The sequence below is a fragment of the Chrysemys picta genome, chromosome 5 (assembly GCF_011386835.1).
Source record: "Chrysemys picta bellii isolate R12L10 chromosome 5, ASM1138683v2, whole genome shotgun sequence".
NCBI classification, from domain to species: Eukaryota; Metazoa; Chordata; order Testudines; family Emydidae; genus Chrysemys; species Chrysemys picta.
Genome location: NC_088795.1, coordinates 113460114 through 113480294, shown reverse-complemented (window position 1 = coordinate 113480294; position 20181 = coordinate 113460114). Strand labels below are relative to the sequence as shown.

The following is a 20181-nucleotide window of genomic DNA, read 5'->3' as shown; positions in this document are numbered from 1 at the left end:
CATTACACTCTACTCTTGCGCCTTGTGAGCTACATTCATGGCCATACACAGATTCTTCATATTCAGTATGTGTGTGGGCAGGGGAACAGAGCTGTATAATATTTTAAACAGATTTTTATTAATTAATTCACACGCTACCAGACATTCATTTTAATGTCCTTGTTTTCCATGAAAACCTTAAATTCAGCTACATAAAATGTAACTGAATGGAATAATTTAGTTTATTTCTCATTGTAATTTGCACAGGTATTAGCTTTCATCTTTAAAAATACTAGATTTTGGCTTTTTTCCCCCCCTGAACCCCTCCTCATACTTTTCTATATACAGAAGTCACTACAACAGAGGTAGGCAAACTATGGCCTTCGGACCACATCCGGACCTTCAAACATTTTAATCTGGCCCTCGAGGTCCCACTGGGGAGCGGGGTCTGGGGCTTGTCCCGCTCCAGAACTCCAGCCGGGGGCATGGTTTCGTGCAGCTCCTGGAAGCAGCGGCATGTCCCCCCCCTACACGTAGGAGCGGCCAGGGGGCTCCGCATGCTGCCCCAACCCCGAGTGCCGCCTCCACAGCTACCATTGGCTGGGAACACACCCAGATGTGGCCCTCAGACCAAAAAGTTTGCCCACCCATGCGCTACACCCAACTCTAGGGCATCTGCGGTCTATCACTCTGTAGAGCATGCCACAAACTTTTGCATAAAAAGTATGCTATAATACTAACTCCATATATATAGCACGTTTCATCCAAGATTCTCAAGTCACCTTACTACATTAGTTAAGATTAGACATGCCTGACACATAGGTAGGTATCCCCTTGTTATAAATGAAGAGATTGAGACACAGAGCGGTTAAGGAACTGTTCTAAGATCAGACCAAGTCTCAGTTGCAAAGCCAGAAATAGCACACAGGTTCTCCAACTTCTAGTTTTCTATTTTAACAACTACACTGCATTTCTTCTCTTTAATGCTGCAATCTATGCAAACATAATATTGGAATCCAGTGATGTGACTGCAATTCACTCTTGAGATTCAACCAACCAGGAGCCAGAATGTTAGAGCAGGATGTGGGAGCTCACTGGCAATGAACAAAGAATGGAGGGCAGAAGAAGGGGCATTTGCCCATGCTGGGCACAGATCAAGGACTCTGCTGTGTGCATTACATTTTTTTTTTTAAATTAACCATTTGAAAAGTTGGTCTATAATTCCCTCTCCAGAGTCCAGTGACACCAACCACCACAAGAGCAATGCAAATTATGAGGTCACAGCCACATGAAGGATAGTTATTTGTCCTGTACTATAACCTTTTATTCCCCCACAAAAAAATATAAAAGCTTCACATTCAGAATACATAAAATGATAAGCCACTGGCAAGTCACAAAAGGTGTGGTGTTTGGTTACAAAACCTCTTCTAGGCCTGTGATTTAATGACTGCAACTTGTTGCCATAGGAGGAGTAGGGAGTATGTGAACCTTCTAGGATCAGGGGGTAGCGGTGTGAGTATGTATCCACAAAAACCACAGGAGTCCGGTGGCACATTAAAGACTAACAGATTTATTTGGGCATAAGCTTTCGTGGGTAAAAAACCTCCTTCTAAACATCAGGGACTGCAGAACCCAGTAGTAAAATAATCAAGAAAACTAATACTGGATAGTCTCAACTTGCATCTAACATGCATATTGTGAGTTCAAAATGGGAGAATGGCTTGAGTCACAGCAGCCAGATATGCAGAACGTAAGATGGCATTTTCTGGATCTGTTTAAAAAAAATCAAAGATTTAAAAAGGAAAATTTAAAAATTGCATTATATTTCATTGAAACACAGCAAAATCCCTTATAAGGAGGTGAGAATTTTAACAACTGCCTTAAAATTAACTCCAGGGGAGGCAGTCTCCATCCCCAAGAAAGAAAGACTTGGCAGCTGGTCTAATTTTAGCCAGTTGACCAAATGTTTAGATTATAGATTCATTAAGTGGAACAGAAAAAAAAATCAGCTTGTTTGCTCTGATAATATTTATAAAGCATGCCCTATGAGGGCACTGTAGAGCAATAATAAAAGATTATAAAAACATTAAACATTATGAAGCCATTCCATAAAAAGGAAATCTGCTGTGCTGACAGTTCAGAACTGGTGGGGTGTGCTGGAAAGGTTCTAATGCAGAGGAAAATGGATTACAACAGATAACTGCGTACATAATATCGCACAAATGGGACAAGACCATCCCCCCCTTCTTCCCAATTATATTTAAACAGTTGGGATTTCCCCCCCTTCACCAGTTTAATTCTAAAAATTACATAGTATGATTTGTGGTTAAACTCTGTCTTGGTTGGAGTTGCAGAACTGATTTTACGGCTTCTTTCTTAATTTCTTCCCTGGGTATGATGCATGGAAGGAGATAGAGTCAACTCCTCTCCCCCCACCCCCTTCCCTTCTCCACCCCACAAAACAAACACTTCATGATTGAGTTCACCTTGCTGGGACCAGAATGTAATCATTCATGACCTTTCAATACGATTTGTCCTAAACTACAGTGACTAATGGTCACTAACTCATAAGCTAACTCAACTCTTCACAGTCACCTTTGAGCACAATAAAATGTTGTAACACATATGAAGCCATGAGGTGAGCATGGCTGGGTCTCTACTTCAAATCTGGACTCAAGATTTGACTGCAGATACGACAGCATAGTTTTGCTTATTACAACATCTCTTGAACCTGCTAGATGAAGTGGTTTCTAAAACAGCACCCTATTCATCTCCATAGTGTGGTTAGTCAGTGTGGTATACTAGTTAATCTCTCTGGAGGTCCTCATTTTTCTCCCACAGTACTGCCTTGTGCTTGTCTCATATCCAAACCCTCACACGCAGATTGACTCCACTTCCTTTGGAAGAGTCGATGACCCCAACATACACTACATACCCTTCTCAGCAAAATTCATGCAAATACAGCGTTAGGGGCCAAGGAATCATCTTCATTCACAGCAGAGAACATACAGTCCCACCACAATGCTTTATATAATGGGAAGGATGTTTCACCCTTCCAACACACACGCCTCACCCCTTCATAGTGTTCTCTATAGAGGGACCCTCTCTTCTCTCAATGCTTCCTATGGGGGGTCCGTCTGCTCCCCCCCACCCCACATCCACTATTGTCTACAGCAAGGTCCCACTCCCTTCTCCCATGGCTACTACAAGGGATCCCTCTCCCGCACACTACAAATGGTGGCGCTAGGCATGAGCGGACTGAGCAATTGATTAGTGGCCCAAGAAGCTCAAAGGGGTCCTGATTTAGTATTACCCCCAAAGTACTGTTCATGGTATTGAACGTGGGCTTTTTAACAAACGATTAATATGTATTAAGTTGGCATATTTTTTTGGTTTGTACAAATAACACAATCCGTATTTTAGGGGTGGGTGAGGGATCAGGCCCCACCCCAAATATCCCTGCTTAGGGCCCCCCCATGGGCTAGCACTGCCTCTGCTACAATGCTTTCTATGGAGGTACCTCTCCATTCTCTACAGGGGTTACCTCTCTCCCGCACACCCTGATGTTTTCTATACCCTCTCATACCCGACGCCAATGGGCTGCCACACCACAGCCAGGCTTTTCTGGACCCCGACCCCCGCCCGGCACTACCTGCGGACCCGCCACCCAGGGAATAGCAGCAACCCGCAGGGCAGGACCCGTGCACTCTGCCCCGCAGCTTAGGTACAGCCCCCTCCCCCCAGCTTCCCCACCAGGGGCTGCGCGGCGTTGGGACCCCTCCGCGGTCTCCACCGTCCCTGCAGAGCAGCCCGCCGCGCCGCACCAGCCGGGAGCGGGACCACGGCAGCCGCAAGTGGCCGGCCGGCGCGCGGGGAGAGCCAGCAGAGCACTCACCCCGGGGACAGCCCGCTCCTGCTCCGGCTGGTCCAGTGGCTGCCGGCTCGGCGTGCTGAGCCTCCCCGCTCGGCCGCCTCCCCGCCAGGCCCCCCAGGCAGGCGCCGCCCTCTGCCGCACGCACCAATCAGCAGCTCCCCGCGCCCCACACCCAGCTCATGAATGATGCAGAGCGGGGGCTGCGGGACCAGCGCGGGACGCTGAAGTCGTGCAGGGGGACCGTGCTCTGGGTTCCCCAGCAGCATGCACAACTCAGCCACCTATTGCTTTCTGTGCAAGCTGAGTATGGGGGGCAAAGAGACCCCGCCCCCAGAGCTGCACGCCCCGAACTTTAGGCTTCCTGAAACTTAGAGCTGGGTCCAAGTTGTGCAGGTGGTTCTTGCAGGAGCCTGATGGTCTCCGGTTCCGGATCCAGTCTTTACAGATCGCCCCTTAGTTCTGCAGTGGGGCAAACCAAAAACCGGGGTCCAAAAGACACCTCTTCGCTGTGAAGAGTTCAAACTCAAAACGGATCCAATGGGACAGTATCCCAATACGTAGTGAGCTGAACCAAAATCCGAGCACCTCAAAAAACTGGGGAGAAACTAGAGTTTAATTTTGTCAGTTGACTCCAGCCTCCCACTTTTACCCCCTAGATTTGTGATTTGTGAATGCCCTTCTGCCCCTATTCTGGGGTTTAAGAAAGCAGCACTTAATATTCTTTTGCAATCCCACAGTTATGTTTTCCTGTAAATTACATTATTAAAAGCCACTTCTATCTTTGGCTTTTGGAACAATATCTTATTTTATCTTTTCTGAGGTTGCCCTGGTTTCCTAACAAGATTATATTTTCTACTCCCAGGACTCATGTCCTTGTTTCTAAGTGGTTCCTTTGGCTTCTAAAAGAGACCAGTGATTTATCAGTAGGACAGGGAGCCAAATTAATTTCCCCAAACTCTCTATTTCCTATATGTCAATCTGCAAGAACTTCCATTCTCCAGGGACTGTATTTGTGTGTTCCTTGTCACACATCGTGTATTTTTTTATTTGCAGCTTTGAGATTTTAGCTTGGTTTTAAGAACAGAAGAATGGCCATACTGGGTCAGATCAATGGTCCACCTGGCCCAGTATCCTGTCTTCCAACAGTGGCTGTTGCCAGATGCTTCCGAGGGAATGAACTGAACAAGGCATTTATCAAGTGATCCATCCACTGTTGTCCAGTCCCAGCTTCTGGCAGTCAGCAGTTCAGGGACACCCAGAACACGGGGTTCCATCTCTGATCATCTTAGCTAATTGCCATTGATGGACCTATCATCCATGAATTTATCTGATTCTTTTTTTGAACTTGGTTATATTTTGGACCTTCACAACATCTCTTGGCAATGAGTTCCACAGGTTGACTCTGCTTTGTGCGAAGTAGTACTTTCTTATGTTTGTTTTAAACCTGCTGCCTATTAATTTAATTGGGTGACACCCAGTTCTTGTGTTGTATGAAGGGGTAAATAACACTTCTCCAAGTGGGTTTTCCCCAACTGGAATATCAAAACATAACTGGTAGGAATAATTCTTGTGCACTTTTCACATAGTCAGTCTCACTTTTCAGCGCTCATGGCACAGTAAGAATTTACATTGGTGAAATGAGATCAGAACGCTGCCCTAGATATCCCTAAAAACATTGAAAAAAATAGAAGGTTTTTATTTCTTTTTTTCATTCTGTTTTCAGATAGAAATAACTGACAGAAGTGGAAAGAAACCAAGGACACAGCTATCTCAAAGGACAAGATCTACAGCAGTAAAATATCCTCAGGGAAAATAAAGGTGTAGCAGCCAAATTGGAAGCATTCAAGAATGAACTAGAGAATGAGGAGTTCAGATTCAATAGTACATCACCTAAAATAGGCACAAATGATTGGGCAACATTTGTTTCCAAATAGCAAATACAGGTCATGAGCACCCAAAACTTTTCTTCAAACTATCTACTGAATTTGATTCCTTTGCCCCATATAAAAATAAAAATAAAAATGGAAAGGCAAAATTTCAGTGCAAGTTTGATTATTGTACCTACAGGCTACAGAGGTAAGTCATACAGTTACAGAGATAAATAATTGCAGGGATGCATAGGAGAGAGTTCAGAAATTTGGAAGAGAGACTGTATCACCCTGAGGGTGACATGAGAAGTCAGATATAAAAGTAAATTTAGCTCTGCTTGGCCAGAAGAAACTCAAGTTTTCACTTGACTCATCAATGGTGAGCTACAACTATACTATTATATGAAAAATAACAGTAGTTCGCATATCCTTGTAAGTGGGTTGCTTCTGAAGTACTTACTTGGAATTATAGGCAGATATGCTAATTTTCACAAAATAGAGTTAGTTTTTTCAAAAATAAGTTTGGCAATTAAACTAATTTGCTGATGTTAGGCAAGTCCATGCCTTCCATTCAAAATGAACAATGCATAACATCTTTCCCAGCTTTTGGTGTATAGGGTGGTGAATGAAAGAAAGGTCTAACTTTCCAGTTATGTTTGGGTTTCCTTATACTACAGGTGTCTAGTCTTGAGGCACCTGAAAGTGACTGTCAAGATAATTTGTATTGGACTATCAATTGAAAATGTGTTTGCTGAGTGACACACTGATTTTTAAAAGGAAATGTTTGAATTAGCCTTATCACCATGAGATGGTGGATGGGGGCCTGACCTCACCATCTGCCTTCTACTGCTTTGCCTGCAACTCCAGGAGCAGCTCTGATGTGATCCAAGAGCACTCTGAACAGCTGCTGACCTTTCCCTGCTACAGCTGCTCAGCAGTTTCCCTACTGATTCCTGCTGCACCTCAGGGGAGGGAGAAGAGAGCAATTCTGATTGCTCTGTTCCTGTTGGATGAGGGATAGCAGGGTGGGAGCTCAACTGGTTCTGCCTGAGTCTAGGAAAGCGCCTAGCAAGTGATGGCTCCCTTGCCCTAGGCAGCTCCCCAAGTGCAGCCCAAAAGAGTGGGGAAAAGAGAAGAAAGCTGAGAACTAACAGACAGTAATGTCCCCCTGATTTTCTGACCTGGAACAAGTTTAAGCAGCCTAACTTGGCAAGCACCAACTTACAGCAGCTCACAATGGTCCTCAAGGCCCAGATCCACAAAAGGACTGCCCATGTTAGGCACCCAAGTCCAATATTTAAGCAGCACTGTGATCCTCAGAACTCTTGCTTCACTGCTGCCCAACTCTGGAGGTACCTAAAATCTCTCAGCACCTAAATTTTCACTGTACAAGTTCCCTAGGCACCTATCTCTCGCTTGAGTCCCAGCATAATCCTCAAGCCATAAGAACATAAAAACTGGGTCAGACCAAAGGTCCATCTTCCCACAGTGGCCAATGCCAGGTGCCCCAGAGGGAATGAACAGAACAGGTAATCATCAAGTGATCCATCCCCTGTGGCCCATTCCCAGTTTCTGGCAAACAGAGGCTAGGGACACCATCCCTGCCCACCCTGGCTAATAGCCATTGATGGACCTTATCCTTCAAGAATTTATCTAGTTCTTTTTTGAACACTGTTATAGTTTTGGCCTTCACAACATCCTCTGGCAAGGAGTTCCACAGGTCGACTGTGTGTTGTGTGAAAAAATACTTCCTTTTGTTTGTTTTAAACCTGCTACCTATTAATTTCAGTGGGTGACCCTTGGTTCATATGTTGTGTGAATAGGTAAATAACACTTCCTTATTCACTTTCTCCGCACCATTCATGATTTTATAGATCTGTGTCATATCCCCCCTTAGTTGTCTCTTTTCCAAACTGAAAAGTCCCAGTTTTATTAATCTCTCCTCATATGGCAGCCATTCCAGACCCCTAATAATTTTTGTTGCCCTTTTCTGAACCTTTTCCAATTCCAATATATCTTTTTTGAGATGGGGTAACCACACCTGCACACAGTATTCAAAATGTGGGCGTACCATGGATTTATATAGAGGCAATATGATATTTTCTGTTTTATTATCTATCCTTTTCTTAATGATTCCTAACATTCTGTTTGCTTTTTTGACTGCCGCTGCACATTGAGTGGATGTTTTCAGAGAACTATCCACAATGATTCCAAGATCTCTTTCTTGAGCTAATTTAGACCCCATCATTTTATATGTATAGTTGGGATTATGTTTTCCAATGTGCATTACTTTGCATTTATCAACTTTGAATTTCATCTGCCATTTTGTTGCCCAGTCACTCCGTTTTGTGAGATCCCTTTGTAACTCTTCGGAGTCTGCTTTGGACTTAACTATCTTGAGTAGTTTTGTATCATCTGCAGATTTTGCCATCTCACTGTTTACCCCTTTTTCCAGATCATTTATGAATATTTTGAACAGTATGGGTCCCAGTACAGAACCAGGGGATACACCACTGTTTACCTCTCTCCATTCTGAAAACTGACCATTTATTCCTACCCTTTGTTTCCTATCTTTTAACCAGTTACCAGTCCATAAGAGCACCTTCCCTCTTATCCCATGTCAGCTTACTTTGCTTAAGAGCCTTTGGTGAGGGACCTTGTCAAAGGTTTTCTGAAAATCTAAATACACTATATCCACTGGATCCCTCTTGTCCACATGCTTGTTCACACCCTCAAAGAATTCTAGTAGACTGGTGAGGCATGATTTCCCTATACAAAAACCATGTTGACTCTTCCCCAACAAATTATGTTAATCTATGTGTCTGACAACTTTGTTCTTTACTGTAATTTCAAGCAATTTGCCTGGTACTGAAGTCAGGCTTACCGGCCTGTAATTGCCGGGGTCAAATCTGGAGCCCTTTTTAAAAATTGGCGTCACATTACCTATCCTCCAGTCATTTGGTACAGAAGCTGATTTAAATGATAGGTTACAGACTACAGTTAGTAGTCCTGCAATTTCACAATTGAGTTCCTTCAGAACTCTTAGGTAAATACCATCTGGTCCTGGTGACTTATTACTGGTTAGTTTATCAATTTGTTCCAAAACCTCCTCTAATGACACCTCAATCTGGAACAGTTCCTCAGATTTGTCACCTAAAAAGAATGGGTCAGGTTTGGGAATCTCCCTGACATCCTCAACCATGAAGAATGATGCAAAGAATTCATTTAGTTTCTCCCCAATGGCCTTATTGTCCTTGAGTGCTCCTTTAGCATCTCGATCATCCAGTGGCCCCACTGGTTGTTTAGCAGGCTTCCTGCTTCTGATGTACTTTAAAAAAAATTGCTATTACTTTTTGAGTCTTTGGCTAGCTGTTTTTCAACTTCTTTTTTGACCGTCCTAATTTATATTTTTACACTTCATTTGCCAGGGTTTATGCCCCTTTCTATTTTCCTCATTAGGATTTAACTTCCACTTTTTAAAGGATGCCTTTTTGCTTCTCACTGCTTCTTCTATTTTGTTGTTTAGCTACGGTAGCTCTTTTTTGGTTCTCTTCATATGTTTTTTAACTAACCTCCTCATTTTTGTGTAGTTCCCCTTTCTGAAATTAAATGCTAGTGTTGGGCTGCTGAGGTGTTTTCCCCACCACAAGGATGTTAAATTTAATTATATTATGGTCACTATTACCAAGTGGTCCAGCTATATGCACCTCTTTGACCTGATCCTGTGCTCCACTTAGGACTAAATCAAGAATTGCCTCTCCTTTTGTGGGTTCCAGGACTAGCTGCTCCAAGAAGCAGTCATTTAAGGGTTCAAGAAACTTTATCTCTGCATCCTTTCCTGAGGTGACATGTACCTAGTCAATATGGGGATAATTGAAATACCCCATTATTATTGAGATTTTTATTTTAATAGTCTCTCTAATCTCCCTGAGCATTTCACAGTCACGATCACGATCCTAGTTAGGTGGTTGGTAATTGTCATTCCACCAAGTTTCTGTGATGCCTATTATATCAATATCCTCATTTAATATGAAGCACTTTAGTTCACCCATCTTATTATTTAGACTTCTAACATTGGTATATAAGCACTTTAAAAACTTGTCACTTTTTAGCTGTCTCCCATTACATGATGTAATTGAATGAGACTTTTTTTCATTTGACTGCTTCTCATCAGATCCTACCTGTATTTTATCATCTTCCATCCTCTTCTCTTTATTAGGACATAGAGAATCTCCATTAGTAGATTCTCCCCTAAGGATGTCTCTGTCCGAACCACGTGTTCCTCTGCACCTCTCAGCTTTCCCCCAGCCCTTAGTTTAAAAACTGCTCTATGACCTTTTTAATTTCAAGTGCAAGCAATCTGGTTCCATTTTGGTTTAGGTGGAGCCCATCTTTCCTGTATAGGCTCCCCCTTTCCCAAAAGTTTCCCTAGTTCCTACACCCCTCCTCCCTACACCATTGTCTCATCCACGCATTGAGACCCTGCAGTTCTGCCTGTCTAACTGGACCTGTGCATGGAATTGGGAGCATCTCAGAGAATGCTACCACAGAGGTCCTGGACTTCAATCTCTTACCTAGCAGCCTAAATTTGGCTTCCAGGACCTCTGTCCTATCCTTCCCTATGTCATTGGTACCTACATGTACCACGACCACTGGCTCCTCCCCAGCACTACACATAAGTCTATCTAGATGCCTCGAGAGAGCCACAACCTTCGCACCAGGCAGGCAAGTCACCATGCAGTTCTCCCGGTAATTGCAAACCTAGCTATCTATGTTTCTAATGATCGAATCGCCCATTACTAATACCCATCTCTTCCTAATAACTGGAGTTCACTCCCCCGGAGAGGTATCCTCAGTGTGAGAGGATACCACATCATCATCTGGAAGGAGGGTCCCAACTATGGGATCGTTTCCCTCTGCTCCAGTTGAATGTTCTCCTTCCCTGAGACTTTCATTCTCCTCAAAAGCACAGAGGCTGTCAGACGGGGGGGTGGGACTGTTCTACTGTGTCCCGGAAAGTCTCATCTATGTACCTCTCGGTCTCCCTTAGCTCCTCCAGCTCAGCCACCCTGGTCTTCCAAGTCCGTACGTGGTCTCTGAGGGCCAGGAGCTCCTTGCACCGAATGCACACATACGCCACCTGCCCATAGGGCAGGTAATCATACATGCTGCATTGGGTGCAATAAACTGGGCAGCCCCCACTTTGATGCTGGACTTCTGCCTGCATTCTCTTTTTACTCCTGCAGCTGGTTCCCTTGTTGCTGTTTTGTTTTTATCGCGGGGGTGTGTGTGTTTTTTGGCTTAAGTTTAAAGAAGTTTAAGGAATGTTAAGTGTATGTAGCTCCCCCACACACACTTCGCAAAACTCCCCTGTTAGCTGCTCCTGTTTGCTAGTGCCTCTGGTTGCTTAGGAACAGGCTTTTTAAAGGTCTTCCTGAGTAGCCTCGCCCCCTGGTTAAGGTGTTCCCTTGGTGTCTATCTTGTTCCATCAGCATGTTTTTTTTATGAGCCCTGACCCACACTCTAATTCTCCTGGTAACTGGCTATTTAATTCTCTCGGAGGCCTAACACATTTGTTAGGCTATAATTTCTTAAATTTTTGAAAAATCAGTCTAATAGAGTAACTAACTAGAAGCAGTAGAAGGCAATCTGCTAGTAGACAAGCTACTAGAGGGGGATAAGATGTACACTTTGCCAGTGGGTTTCACAGCCATTTGCTAGACCACAGAGGAATATTCAGGCTCACAAATCCTAGGGTCAATTCCAAGTTTTGATGGGGAGTGTGGTTTATTGGTTACAGACCTTGCTGCCCATCCCCTAGCATGTTCCCATTTCCCCTGGCACTAGCCTCCTCTGCCCCTGACCTTGTTTGATTCTGCCTTGTTATTGCATTCAAGTCAAGTGGCTTCCTCATCCTCCACACTACCTGAGTACCTTCCAGGGAAGCACTGATTGCACAGGAGAAACAGCCTTTTTGCTTTCCCTTCCAGTTCCACATTGGCCTCTAGCAAACCGGAAGGAGCAATCTCCTGGAAGGTTCTTATCAAGTCTGAGCTGAAGCGCATTCAGGGCAGATGGAATTTTTGCAGACTTTTACTGCCAGTGTCTAGCAAACCTCTGAGTATGTGCAAATGATGATTTTCAGAGGCTTATAAAGCAGACAAATTTGAGGGAATTGTCACAAGGACAACAAGAAGGCATGTCTCTGACTCCATGAGTGAAGCATTTTTTGTTGAAAGTTAAAAAAAAAAAAAAAAATCACCCTGAGGCAGAGACCTGGCCTGAAAAATTCCAACCCAGCAAAATTATAAACAGGGACTTATTATGGAAAGTGTTAGGCAGCCTTAACTATAGATGTGACTGAAAGCTTCACCTATAACAGATAGTCAAAATTAGCTGAATAGGACATGTTACTAGGAGTCTTTGCCACAGGCTTTGTCTGTAAGCTTGGGCAAATCACTTAACCTCTCTGTTCCTGTTTCTCCAATTAAAAACACAGATAATGGCACCAATGCATCTTCATCCAGTGTTTTCAGGCCTGTGGTTTAAATAATACTCTTCAGGGCTTACCACACTACCAATACTTTATTAAATAGTATTTCTTCACTCAATTGAAATATTTGTTCAGGTATTAAAGTGCAGATCTGGTCTGAAAAGTGACTTTTCAAAAATGGCACTGTGAGGTTCCATGTTTATTTTATTCTTCAGTATGCTTAGTTTGCAAATAAAAATATGTTTTTCCTATCAGTTTTGTGAACTCAGCCCAGCCTCTGAGAGCCAAATTGGCTCTTATTTCCATCTTGCATATCAGCAGCAGCAACAGAAGGTCGATTTTGGCCTTCACTTGACACCGGTGCAACTCCATGTTTTTCAGATTATGCCCACAATGACACCTGTGAAAGCACATTGTCTTCAAGGGGTTTGCACCAGTGTAACAGTTTGCTAAATTCCAGTCAGTCCTGTTACTTATGCCTGCTCACTCGCGCTCTCAGTTTTATTGGCTCTGCAGAGCTAACAAGTACAAACATTAAATACTTAGTTTTGCCACTAAAGTCAGCAAAAGAGACAGAACCGAGAGGGACCAAATGTGATGAGTAAGGAGGTGTCATTTTTAGATAGTCACTTTTCAGCATAAAACCACACTGTAAGTCACTGAACTTTGCTATGGCCCCACGACCTTTCTTACTTGTTGTTAATGAATGTCATGGGAAAAAAACAGTCTATTGAGAACCCTCTCATGAAAAATGCAGGTAATGTTCGACTAAGTTGGATGGACAGGGCTATGTGTTAATCTTCAAACAGCCACAGTAGGAGGTACTGAAAAGTGTTCAGTGGTGAAGAAGGTGATGGTAATAGCAGAAGTCTCTATTATAAAATCCTTTACACAAAGCATATATTTACACCCAAGATAAAAGCTGATATTGGGGACAGAAATTTTGTGATTTTTTGAAAAATGAATATTATAAAGGAGAGGTGAACAAACTGATTGCTCTGTAGCTTGCATTCTTTGTGATTAATCCACATATCTTTCTTATTGTGTCTTAAAAGCAAACTGTGATAGCTTTGTGCAGTGTGTGGGCCACCCAAAATGAGTGTGCATTAACCACACATTTGCCTGTGCAACATCTGGACATATAAGATTGTGTACTGCAAGCATAATTATGTGATTTGCATGCACAAAGAGAAGTGCAACCACTAAGAAAACTGAAAATGCACAAGTCCTTCAGTTTTATAGAGTGGGACATCAACAGGATCGTAAAAAATCAGGAGAACATGTTCTCCTGTGGTTGCATAATCTTGTATTTGTGGACCTTGCAGTTGGAGTTTTTGGTGCAATCTGAATGAGATTAATCAAAATAAATATTAAGTTTATAAACTCAATGACCAGAATTTTCAAAAGAACTCAGCACCCACAATTGGGACCAGATTTTCAAAACAGCTGCCAAAATCCCATTTAGGCACCTAAACAAGTGGTTGAACTTTCAAAAAAAAAAAAACTTAGAATAGGTGGTGCACTTTTTTGAAATCTGTCAATAAGTGTTACAACAACAGGATCTGCTCGATGTAGAACACATTTGAGAATCTGTCCCCAGTGGGTGGTGCTCAGCACTTGAAAATTTGGCCACATATCAACGTTCTGTGTTACTCCAGAAGAAAAATCAGAGAGTGTTACGATAGATGAGATTTAGAGTTCAACTATAATGGTCATATTGAGCCATTGATTTTTAAGTAGTGCTCACCATTAACTGGAGCTGACTTAGGTATTGACAGAAAGAGTGGCACACTCAAAATATTCCACTATTTGGAAACCTACAATTTCCAGCTATATTGTCTATGCCTATGACGGGTAATTCTAATAGAAGTGGTAGGACTTTTCAAAATGATACAGAATTTTAAGTTCAGTCACTGTATGCTACACAGTGTAATATATTTGAACTAGTTACTTCCTTAGTCCTGAGGAGAAAAAAAGACAAGCTCTCAAAGAGGGGATGATCTTATTCCCGCTCATTTCCCAAACCTAGAAACTAACATGACATTTCGTTGTAAACATTTTATGGCATAATTTTAGCAAGGATTGTCATCAGATAAATTTAGGATTTATCCAGCTATATATTACTTCACAGTTTCTTCAGGGAGCCAGTTTTTTGTCATCTACACGTCTTGCCGATATACTGTGCTGTGCCCCTCTCACAACTGTGATAAATCTACACGACAACTCGTCAAGGAGATTTAAAATGATATTCATCTCCTTTTATCTGAGAAAGCCACTACTAGTTCCTATAGCAGATTTCACAGCTAACTAAAGATGCAAAATGACAAGGGATTACATGATGCATGTACGCTGTGCTAGTAGTTTTTCTAGTGAGATAGACAATCACGATTGTCTATTATCTCTGTGTTTAATTTCTGTCTCCAAGCTTTGACATGAGATTTTGACAAATTAGGACATTAGGATTGGAGAAATTAAACTAGGGAAAACATACAGGTTTTAGCACCAAAATGGAAGGAGAGTTTCCTCCATCAGTTGTGATTGCGTTTGATGGGAGACAGGAAGAATGGCTATGAGTAAATATTACACCAGCTCCCAGTCCGTGCTCCCTTTGTACCACTCTGACAGCAGAAAGTGGCTGGAAAGCTAATCTAGGATTGTCCCAATACAGGAGAATTCCCCAGTGGTGTAGAATCAGGTACCTGAAGTAGGACCATGTAGGGGTTGCTATAGGGCATTGTCAGAGCATCTGGGAGACCATTACACGCCAGCATAGTCGAGAACAGCCTTAAAGCTCTCTAAATTGCACCAGGGGCTGCAACTAGCTTTCAACCAGTCCCAGAGTTGGGGGGACATAAAAGTGACATACGACCACTTTCATGCCCCCTTCCTCTGGACCTGTACAGCTTGGCTGGACCTGAAGACTGAACACGTTATAAATTATTCATGGCATATGATGGGAGGGACTGCCATCCCTTCAAAAGCACCTTACTAATGAAAAAAATAAATATTGGTTCTGTGTATATCACAAGATACCTATTTGTATTATACAGGACATTCTAAATTCAAGTGGGAATAGATGGGCCAGATATTTTATGGCATCTATTATACCTCAAAACATCATAGGGGTTATTACTGTGATTGTGACAAGCCTCCCCTTTGTAGTGGAACACACCATTATGGATTTTAAGGGGAAGATTTTTTTAAAACTATTTGGTTGTTTTGGGGTGGGATCCTCTGAAATTTAACTTCTCTTTTCCTGTTCATTTGCCCCCTTTCACCTTCCCTTGAATAAACCCTCCATCTAGTGGAGAAGGGATGGATGCAACATCTCTTTCAAGTTGATATGTTTATGTTTTTCCACCAGCTCTTTTAATTCCTCAGACAATTTATGAATCCAGAATACTTAAATTCCTATCAAGCCTTTAAGACAAAGTTTCTGCACAGGAGGTGTCATAACTATAAAGGGAAGGGTAATAGCTGTCCTGTGTACAGTACTATAAATCCCTCCTGGCCAGAGACTCCAAAATCCTTTTCCCTGTAAAGGGTTAAGAAGCTCAGGTAACCTGGCTGGCATCTGACCTAAAGGACCAATAAGGGGACAAGATACTTTCAAATCTTGGGGGGGGGAAGGCTTTTGTTTGTGTTCTTTGTTTGGGAGAGTGTTGTTCTCGGGGACTGAGAGGGACCAGACATCAATCCAGGTTCTCCACATCTTTCTAAGCAAGTCTCTCCTATTTCAAACTTGTAAGTAAATAGCCAGGCAAGGCGTGTTAGTTTTCCTTTGTTTTCTCAACTTGTAAATGTACCTTTTACTAGAGTGTTTACCTTTGTTTGCTGTACTTTGAACCTGAGACTAGAGGGGAGTCCTCTGAGCTCTTTAAGTTTGATTACCCTGTAAGGTTGATTTCCATACTGATTTTACAGAGATGATTTTTACCTTTTTCTTTAATTAAAAACCTTCTTTTTAAGAACCTGATTGATTTTTTCCTTGTTTTAGATCCAAAGGGGTTTTGGATCTTGATTCACCAGGAGTTGGTGGGAGGAAGGAGGGGAATGGTTAATTTCCCCTTGTTTTAAATCCAAGGGGTTGGATTTGTTTTCACCAGGGATTTGGTGAAGGTTTTTCAAGGTTTCCCAGGGAGGGAATCCATTGAAAATGGTGGCAGCCGAACCAAAGCTAAGCTGGTAATTAAGCTTAGAAGTTTTTATGCAGGCCCCTACATTTGTACCCTAAAGTTCAAAGTGGGGATCTCAGTCCTGACATGGTGGCAGCGGTGGGATCATTTTAAACCCAAAAGCCAGTGAGATTTTTTTTCCTTCTAGCTGCTTGGAAAGCCAAGCTGGAAGTAGATAGATGCATATCTTATCTCTCCTTGCCTGAAGGCAGAGGTGTTAAGTTTTTTTAACAGGTCCTTTGTTAAGAGAAGTGTTCAAATGAGCAAACAAAGCTAAAGGGAATTTACAAGCTGAATTGTTTTTTTTTTCTTTTTACATCCTCGGGAGTAGCTAGTTAGAAAGTTTCTGTTAACTCAGCAGCAGCCAGAGCTGAGAGCTTCCCAGTTTCAGTCAACTGCAAAGGGGGTGACCCAGCATAAGAAAACAGGAAAATAACTATCAAAGAAGAAAAAGCCAAAGAGGAGGCCCACAAGAGAGAGATAGAGCTGAGAGACAGAGAGGAGAAAGCCAAAGAGGGGGCCCACAAGAGAGAAATGGAGCTAAAAAAAAGAGAAGAAAAAGCCAAAAAGGAGGCCCATAAAAGAGAGATGGAGCTGAAAAAAGCCAAAGAAAGGGCCCACAAAAGAGAGATGGAGCTGAAAGAAAAAGAGATGGAGGAAAGAGAAAAAGAAAGGAAACATAAACTGGAACTAGCAAAGGCTAAGCAAGCTTTCACCCCCATCCCTGTTCCTGAGCCGTCCACCAGGGCCCCGTCTGTGTTACCAGAGACCCAAACAACGGTGGTGGAACCGGATCCCCTGCCAACGACTGCAACAGCCGTAGTGGATCCAATCCCAGAGACCCAGCCAAAGCCAGTCCCAGAACCGGAACTGGCAACGCAACCAGCGCCAGAACCATTGCCAGCCCTGAGTCCAGCGCTTGCAAACCCGTCTACAACTCCAACGCCAGAGGGCACCAGCGAGCCTGAATTGGCAGAAGCAGCAGATAACCCTACCCAAGAGGCTCAGCCAGAGCCTGAGTTACCACATAGTGCTCCAGCGGACAGCGGTTCACAGTCAATGGAAACAGCCCCAGCACCTGCATCGCTTCCAGAGGGACCAAGCCCCAGTCCACAGTCCAAGGAGGAACTGATGTCTCCAGCATCAAGGGAACAGTTCCAGGCCGAGCAGGAAGCAGATGACAGCCTTCAGAAAGCTTGGGCGGCGGCGCGGAGCACCCCACCGCCTCTCAGCTCTTCTAACCGATCCCGGTTTGTTGTAGAACAAGGACTTTTATACAAGGAGACTCTTTCTGGTGGGCACCAGGAAGACTGGCATCCTCAAAGGCAGTTGGTAGTTCCCACTAAGTATCGGGTAAAGCTCTTGAGCTTAGCCCATGATCATCCCAGTGGCCATTCTGGGGTGAACAGAACCAAAGACCGGTTGGGGAAGTCCTTCCACTGGGAGGGAATGGGCAAGGACGTTGCTAATTATGTCCGGTCTTGTAAGGTGTGCCAACGAGTGGGAAAACCCCAAGACCAGGTTAAAGCCCCTCTCCAGCCACTACCCATAATTGAGGTCCCATTTCAGCGCGTAGCTGTGGATATTCTGGGTCCTTTCCCAAAGAAGACACCCAGAGGAAAGCAGTACGTACTGACTTTCATGGATTTTGCTACCCGATGGCCGGAAGCAGTACCCTTAAGCAACACCAGGGCTAAAAGTGTGTGCCAGGCATTAACAGACATTTTTGCCAGGGTAGGTTGGCCCTCCGACATCCTTACAGATTCGGGAACTAACTTCCTGGCAGGAACCATGGAAAGCCTGTGGGAAGCTCATGGGGTGAATCACTTGGTTGCCACCCCTTACCACCATAAAACCAATGGCCTGGTGGAGAGGTTTAATGGAACTTTGGGGGCCATGATACGTAAATTTGTAAATGAACACTCCAATGATTGGGACCTCGTGTTGCAGCAGTTGCTTTTTGCCTACAGGGCTGTACCACATCCCAGTTTAGGGTTTTCACCATTTGAACTTGTGTATGGCCGTGAGGTTAAGGGGCCATTACAGTTGGTGAAGCAGCAATGGGAGGGGTTTACGCCTTCTCCAGGAACAAACATTCTAGACTTTGTAAGCAACCTACAAAACACCCTCCGACATTCTTTGGCCCTTGCTAAAGAAAACCTAAAGGATGCTCAGGAAGAGCAAAAGGCCTGGTATGATAAACATTCCAGAGAACGGTCCTTCAAGGTAGGAGACCAAGTCATGGTCTTAAAGGCGCTCCAGGCCCATAAAATGGAAGCGTCGTGGGAAGGACCATTCACGGTCCAGGAGCGCCTAGGAGCTGTTAACTATCTCATAGCCTCCCCCACCTCCAACATAAAGCCTAAGGTATACCATGTTAATTCTCTTAAGCCCTTTTATTCCAGAGAATTAAACGTTTGCCAGTTTACAGCCCAGGAAACAGATGATGCGGAGTGGCCTGAAGGTGTCTACTATGAAGAAAAAAAGGATGGTGGCGTGGAAGAGGTGAACCTCTCCACGACCCTTGGACGTCTGCAGCGACAGCAGATCAAGGAGCTGTGCACAAGCTTTGCACCAATTTTCTCAGCCACTCCAGAATGGACCGAACGGGCATACCACTCCATTGACACAGGTAATGCTCACCCTATTAGAACCCCACCCTACCGGGAGTCACCTCATGCCAAAACGGCTATACAAAGGGAGATCCAGGACATGCTACAGATGGGTATAATCCGCCCCTCTAAGAGTGCATGGGCATCTCCAGTGGTTCTAGTTCCCAAACCAGATGGGGAAATACGCTTTTGCGTGGACTACCGTAAGCTAAATGCTGTAACTCGTCCTGACAACTATCCAATGCCACGCACAGATGAGCTATTGGAGAAATTGGGACATGCCCAATTCATCTCTACTTTGGACTTAACCAAGGGGTACTGGCAAGTACCACTAAATGAACCCGCTAAGGAAAGGTCAGCCTTCGTCACCCAGGCAGGGGTGTATAAATTCAATGTACTTCCTTTCGGGTTGCGAAATGCACCCGCCACCTTCCAAAGACTTGTAGATGGTCTCCTAGCGGGATTGGGAGAATCTGCAGTTGCCTACCTCGATGATGTGGCCATTTTTTCTGATTCATGGGCAGAGCACATGGAGCACCTGGAAAAAGTTTTCGAGCGCATCCAGCAGGCAGGACTAACTGTTAAGGCTAAAAAGTGTCAAATAGGCCAAAACAGAGTGACTTACCTGGGGCACCAGGTGGGTCAAGGAACTATAAATCCCCTACAGGCCAAAGTGGATGCTATCCAAAAGTGGCCGGTTCCAAAGTCTAAAAAACAGGTCCAATCCTTCTTAGGGTTGGCTGGATATTATAGGCGATTTGTACCCCACTACAGCCAAATCGCCGCCCCGCTGACAGACCTAACCAGAAAGAAACAGCCAAATGCAGTTCAGTGGACTGATAAGTGTCAAAAGGCCTTTAACCAGCTTAAGGCAACACTCATGTCTGACCCTGTGCTAAGGGCCCCAGACTTTGACAAACCGTTCCTAGTAACCACAGATGCGTCCGAGCGAGGCGTGGGAGCAGTTTTAATGCAGGAAGGACCGGATCAAGAATTCCATCCTGTCGTGTTTCTCAGTAAGAAACTGTCTGAAAGGGAAAGCCATTGGTCAATCAGCGAAAAGGAATGCTACGCCATTGTGTACGCGCTGGAAAAGCTACGCCCATATGTTTGGGGACGGCGTTTCCAACTACAAACAGACCATGCTGCGCTACAGTGGCTTCATACCGCCAAAGGAAAT

General features: G+C 43.9%; 1 protein-coding gene across 19 annotated transcripts in view; it reads right to left on the bottom strand.

The window, feature by feature from the left end:
* The window catches only part of PROM1 (prominin 1), an 84152-nt gene extending 80137 nt beyond the window's left edge, over nt 1-4015 (bottom strand). For 14 of the 19 annotated variants that reach the window (XR_010601537.1, XR_010601538.1, XM_005296148.5 and 11 more), the window contains exon 1: nt 3875-4015. The gene's annotated coding sequence lies outside the window, so the exon portion shown is untranslated. The remainder of the gene's footprint in view (nt 1-3874) is intronic. The other 5 variants (XM_065597043.1, XM_065597044.1, XM_065597041.1 and 2 more) reach the window with 4 other exon arrangements.
* Between the last annotated feature and the right edge of the window lie 16166 nt (nt 4016-20181).